General features: G+C 51.9%; 1 protein-coding gene across 1 annotated transcript in view; it reads left to right on the top strand.

Annotated features, from left to right (window-relative positions):
• Positions 1–672: 672 nt before the first annotated feature.
• MSANTD3 (Myb/SANT-like DNA-binding domain containing 3) overlaps positions 673–6,058 on the top strand; it is a 15,705-nt gene continuing 10,319 nt past the window's right edge. The window contains exon 1 of the mRNA XM_015405588.1: positions 673–806. The gene's annotated coding sequence lies outside the window, so the exon portion shown is untranslated. The remainder of the gene's footprint in view (positions 807–6,058) is intronic.

Raw genomic sequence — 6,058 nt, 5'->3', positions numbered from 1 at the left:
GACGCCAGAAGCACCAATGCGCACGCGCAAGAGGCGTGCCCCTCCTTTCCCCCCCCCCCGGGTCAGCCGCGCGGTCGACTCCGAAACCCGGACTGGATTTCGGAAGCGGGAACGGGGCCGGTGTTCCGTTCGGTTTAAAAAACCAAGGTTTCCCGTACCGACGGTCGCGGCGGGAGGGGAAGGATGGAAGCAACGTGAATTTTTTTTCCCATTATTATTTTGGGACTAAGGCTCCGCGGGGGTCGGCCGTCGATTGCACCGGGGAGGGTGAAGTCGCGAGATTGCAAAGCCCTCGCCCGCCCCAGGTCGGAATTTGGGGGCAGCGAGAGGGGGGGCGTGGTTAGCGCTGGGGACGGGGGTGGGGGGGCGCCCGCGGAGCCGTCCCGCCCTCGGCCAGGCGGAGAAAACGCGAGGCAGGGCAATGGTGGGGCTTCATTGTTAAAGGCCGACGGCTTGGGCTTCGCGGGCAGCCCCGGGGGTCTGCGGCGGGGGTCTGCAGCGCCCTTGGAGATCTGGGGAAGGAGGGGCGTCACCCCTTGGACCACCCTGGGCCGCCCCTTCCACCTTCCCACCCCACCACCCCGCGTCTTGGAGCCGAAGACCATGAGCGACGACGCTGCTGCTGCTGCTGCTGCTCTGCCCCGGGTCTCGCGTGCCTGCGCTTGGGGATCTGCAGCCGCTGGTGCGCAGTCCATGGGCGGCGGGGCGTCCTTTGTCCGGCTGGGACCTGCCCCGGCGGGGATCTAGAGCGAGGAGGGCGGCCGCCGGCGAGATCCGAGGAGGAGGCCCTGATGCACGACAGCCTGGTAAAGGGGGAGACCAACAACACAACAAAAGGCTCACGCGAGCCCTGGGTTTTTTTTTGGGGGGGGCGGTGCAAAGACGCCTTCCTACTCAAACGGCTGGTCCTGCGGCCAGGGCACGGGGTGGGGGATCCGATCTGGCGAGCAGGTCGGCGGGAAGGGTGCAGCGGATCCCCGCAGATCACTTTGGGGGGGGAATGCCCCCTCCTCCTCCCAATAGGAGCGGTTGGATTAGGCGAGGCACGTTCCGCGTTCACAGTTGCTTGGCTGGTTATTTTGATCTATCTGTACCCCCACCTTTCTCTCCGATGGGGATGCAAAGGGCCTGACGTCGTTCTCCTCTCCTCCAGCGGATCCTGCCTCGCAACTAACCCTGCGAGACAGGTTAGGCACAGACGGTGTGTGACTGGCCCGAGGTCGCCCAGCCAGCTTCCGTGGCACCAGTGGGGATTCGAACCCAGGTCTCCCGGATATTAGTCTGATACTGTGAACCACCACAACGCCCTAGCTCTCTGTCAGAGTTTATGAAGGCCTGTAAATGTAGGGGGCGGGCAATCTACCTGCCTTTCGGTCGTTTTGGCTTTAAAGGGGATGGGGCCAGGTGGCATTATGGAATTTATGCGCTCCCTCCCCCGGCTTTTAAGTTATGTGATTTTTCTCAACATCAAGCTAGACTGTATGAGGCCGGTCAACCCTTTTTATAGGACTGCTGCAGAAGCACCTCGTATCGCTGGTAGCCCAATTGGGTCAGATCTTGGAAGTTAAGTAGGTCGGACCCTGGTTGGTGCTTGGATGAGAGACCACCATGGAAGTCCTGGTTAGTATTTGGATAGGAAGACCGCCAAGGAAGTCCAAGGTCTGTATGCAGAGGGAGGCCATGGCAAGCAATGCCCCCTCTAAGAACAGACGTTTCACCATATTTGATGTGCAGTTATTAAAACTGCACACAGTTCCATAGCTACTGTGTTTGGATATTATCTGGGAGTCTTGAAGCATCCCACAAATTTTAAAATCGGGGCATAATAGAAAACAGGAGCTGCAGTGGCTCAAGTGGTTAAGAGGCTGAACTGCAGGCTGTGGAAGGTGAGTAGTTCAGCAGTTTGAGACCCAAGTTGCCGCATGAGGGAGTGAGCTCCCGTCTCTGGTTCCAGCTCCTGCCAACCTAGCAGTTCGAAAGCAAGAAATTGCAAGTAGGTAAATAGGTACCACTTTGGTGGGAAGGTAACAGCGTTCCGTGCGCCTTGGGGTTTAGTCATGCCGGCCACATGACCACGGAAACGTCTTCGGACAGCGCTGGCTCTTTGGCTTTGAAACGGAGATGAGCACCACAACCCTAGAGTCGGACTCGACTGGCTTTCGAGCAAGGGAACCTTTACCTTATAATAGAAAACACGTGGAATATGAGGGTGAAAACCTACAGAACTAAAACCTCCCAGAAACCACATTTTATGCTAGCAGAGTCACTGAATCAAAAGGACTAGTTATTCCCCCGAAGAGTACCTGGGGGTACCAGATAGGAAGAATGTAGAAATCTGAACAATTGGCCACGGAAAAGTAAGTCGTTGGCAAACCGTCTCTGAACGTCTCTTGCCTCGAACGTCCCATGAGGAGTGACCATACATCAGTGGCCACTTGATGGGCACTTTCCACCCCCAGTCTGGTATACTCTGCCCTGGACAGACTAGCCCGACCCTGTCAGATCTTGGAAGCGGAGCCGGATCGCCCCTGATTAGAACTGGGATGGGAGGCCACCAAGGAAGGCTGGGGTCTCTATGCAGAGGCAGGCAAATGGCAAACCCATCAGTTATCTGTGACTTGACGGCCCTTCCCACCACCAGCCTTGGAACAAATTCGGAATTCTGCGCATGCCCCAGTCCCCTGCGGACCTTCAGCCAATTTCTGTCAGATTTAGCTCCAAATCTCAGGATATCTTGGGAGGTTAGCGATCCGAGCCATTCCCACCCACCTTCCAAGCAAGGCTCCCTCTCAGCTGTGGAGTCTTTTGAGCAAAACTTCTACTTTGCGAGCTACTGGCATTAAAGTTGTGAGTGAGCAATTTGGCTACTGCATAAATTGGTTTGCTCTGGAGCCATCCTTCCTGAGCAAAGACAAAAATCTGTGAGCCGGAGGCTAAAAAACTGTGAGCTAGCTCACACTAACTCAGCTTAGAGGGAACACTGCTCCCAAGGCACTGGACGATCTCCGCTAGTTTTGGTGCCTGTGTGATGCTTAGCTGCCTCACGCTCTAACCTTCTGTAATTAGAACGTTTTAAAAATCCGACACTATATATGGGCTTCTTTCAGCCACTTTGCATTTCTGGAGGAGGCTGCAGAGGAAGATGTTTCCTTTCTTCCCTAGGAAAGTCGTGGGGCTTTTCTGTGGTGTTGACCAGTTGCCTTTATCAGCAGATGTGTGGTTGTTCAGGGCTGCACTGAATTTATTTGGGATTTTACTAACCCCTCTTGGCAGGAAGATTTCTGACTGCAGTTCTCGTAGGAAGTCACACATACACAGACCTTTGTTGGCATACGTCAGGTTACAGGAAGAAACAGAAACAGATAAAGAGGTAGCAAGGAGAAATAAGTCAATCATAGGCAATGATGCATTGTGCAATTGATCCTTAATTACCGCTAAAGAGCTAGCAAGGAGAAATAAGTCAATCATTTGCAACGATGCATTGTGCAATCGATCCTTAATTACCAAACTTAGAAATAAGGCTACCTTTTCAGCATAGGGAGTCAAGGTTCCCAAGGCAGGAAAAATCCCGGGAAGCGGGTCACCTGGAAAACTGGCGATGGCTGCAGTCCTCCCTGCCTGCTTACTTGGCAGTAAATCCTATTTAGATTAGTGGGATAGGCTTCTCAGAATGCGCAGGACTGGTCTGGTCTGCCTGCACAATGGATGGGATTGTGAGTTGTCCTCATTCACGTGGGGAGAATAGCTTCTGCCGCTAAAACCCAGTTGGATGAACGTTCCCTGGAACCTACGAGTGTTAGAGGGGAAATCAGCAGAAAAGCATGGAGATGGGGAGCTAGCCACAATGCGTGGCTGTGGGCCCACGACCCAGTGGTGGAGCATCTGGTTGGCAAGCAGAAGGTCCCAGGTTCAGTCCCTGAAATCTCCAGTTCAAAGGGCCAGGTGATGGGAAAGACCTCAGCCTGAGACTGCCTTGCAGAGTCACTGCCAGCCTGAGTAGACCAGACTGACCTGGATGGACCGACGGACTCTGATTCGACACAAGGCAGCTTCATATGTCCGTAGCCCTGTGTGACTTTTAAAACCTGCACAGTTGATGCCGGGGGTTCTTCAGGGAGCGAAGGAGAAGAGCCTTTTGCTGCTTGTAGGCCTGTTTTTTCCTGCAGACACCATAATGTTCTGCAGAGTAACTTTACTCTAAAGGTAAAGGTTCCCCTTGCTTGAAAGCCAGTCGAATCCGACTCCAGGGGGCGGTGCTGCTCATCTCCGTTTCCAAGCCGAAGAGCCAGCACTTGTCCAAAGATGTTTCTGTGGTCGTGTGGCAAACATTGAGAGGCACGGAACGCTGTTACCTTCCCACCGAAGCGATACCTGTTTATCTACTTGCAATTTCTTGCTTTCGAACTGCTAGGCTGGCAGGAGCTTTAAGCCCACTGAAATCATTGGGCTTAGACTGGATCAGCTCTGCATAGGATTGTGCCGTTAATAGAACTTACGTTGTACGTGTCTGTCTGTAGGTGGGTATAATCCTACTATAAAACTGGAAATATTTGGCTGGGAGAAACCTGTTGTGGTCCCCCCTCTCAGGTCACGTTAATTACTGGGGCTGAAGGCGTCCCTTTACCAGACACTCTTTGCCTAAACACCTGCACAATCCTATTTCAGAACTATTTTCTAAGGATATTTCTTATCTCCGTCCTTGCACACGCTTAGGTGCCTAACGCCCTGATCCTGCGCAGAGCCTCTGGGGTCCTCAGCATGAAAGCCTCCATCGTTTTAAAAAATCTTTTATTTCAGTTGGAATTGTTTTATTCTGTGTAGTTCACCTATGCCCCACCTTTCTCCTCCATGGGAGAAAGCAGCTTACATCATTCCCCAATTTATCCTCATGACAATCCTGGGAGGTAGGTTAGGCTGAGAGCAGGTGACCGGCCCAGGGTCACCCAGTGGGCTTCCATGGCATGAGAATTCGAAGCTGGGTCTTCCAAATACTAGTCCAATACTCTTAACCACCAGACCCCACTGGGTGAGATAAACTTAAATTGCTGATTTAAAAAAAAAATTAGCCTGCTCAATAAAGCTGAATTAAATACAGAGCCTGTGTGTGCTAAAAAAAAATGGAATCCGTAACAAACACATTGAGTTAAAGGTTGCTTTCCTATGCAGAGGGGGGAAAGTACGATAATATCTACCTTTTTGAGATCCAGCATTATAAATATTGGGCCATATGTCAATATAGGAGCTTAGGTGGCTGAAGTGGTTAAGACGCTGAACTGCAGGCTGTGGACGGTCAGTAGCTCAGCAGTTCAAGACCCAAGTTGCTGCATGACGGAGTGAGCTCCCATCTCTAGTTCCAGCTCCTGCCAACCTAGCAGTTCGAAAGCAAGAAATTGCAAGTAGATAAATAGGTACCACTTTGCTGGGAAGGTAACAGCGTTCCATGCACCTTGGTGTTTAGTCATGCCGGCCACATGACAGCGGAAACATCTTTGGACAGCGCTGGCTCTTCGGCTTTGAAACTGAGATGAGCACCACAACCCTAGAGTCGGACTCGACTGGCTTTCGAGCAAGGGAACCTTTACCTTTTTATGTCAACATAATATTTAAACAATTAGTACGTGTTTTGTTTAGCGAGTATCTAAAGTTCAAATGGGCAACTCGAGTTTTTTTGGGGGGGCGGGTTGTATTTTTGCATTTGAGTGCATGTGTGTCTGGAAGTCATGGCGACCTTTAGTGACTCCTACAGGGGCATGGAGGACATTCAGAGAAATGGCTTGATAGCCTGCCTCTAAGCCTCCCGGCCCTGGTATTCTCTGGGAGTCTAGCTTAGCTTCCAAGATCTGACGAAATTGGCCTTGGCTGGGATGTCCAGGTCAGGGCGGCAGCTCGATTTTAATGAAGGTTTATCGTTAACTTAAAGCTCTCAATCATTGATTCCCAAACTTTTATGGGTGTGGCGACCCACCGCTCCAGATTAACTTGGTATGGTGACTCATCCAAGGCTAACCCAAGGCTGTTGTGCTGTAGTTAAACTGTGACCCTGACACCAAACTGGTTC

This window comes from Gekko japonicus, unplaced genomic scaffold (genome assembly GCF_001447785.1).
Source record: "Gekko japonicus isolate JY-2015 unplaced genomic scaffold, Gekko_japonicus_V1.1 scaffold1085, whole genome shotgun sequence".
In the NCBI taxonomy this organism is placed as follows: Eukaryota; Metazoa; Chordata; class Lepidosauria; order Squamata; family Gekkonidae; genus Gekko; species Gekko japonicus.
This window is presented reverse-complemented; position numbering and strand designations above follow the sequence as displayed.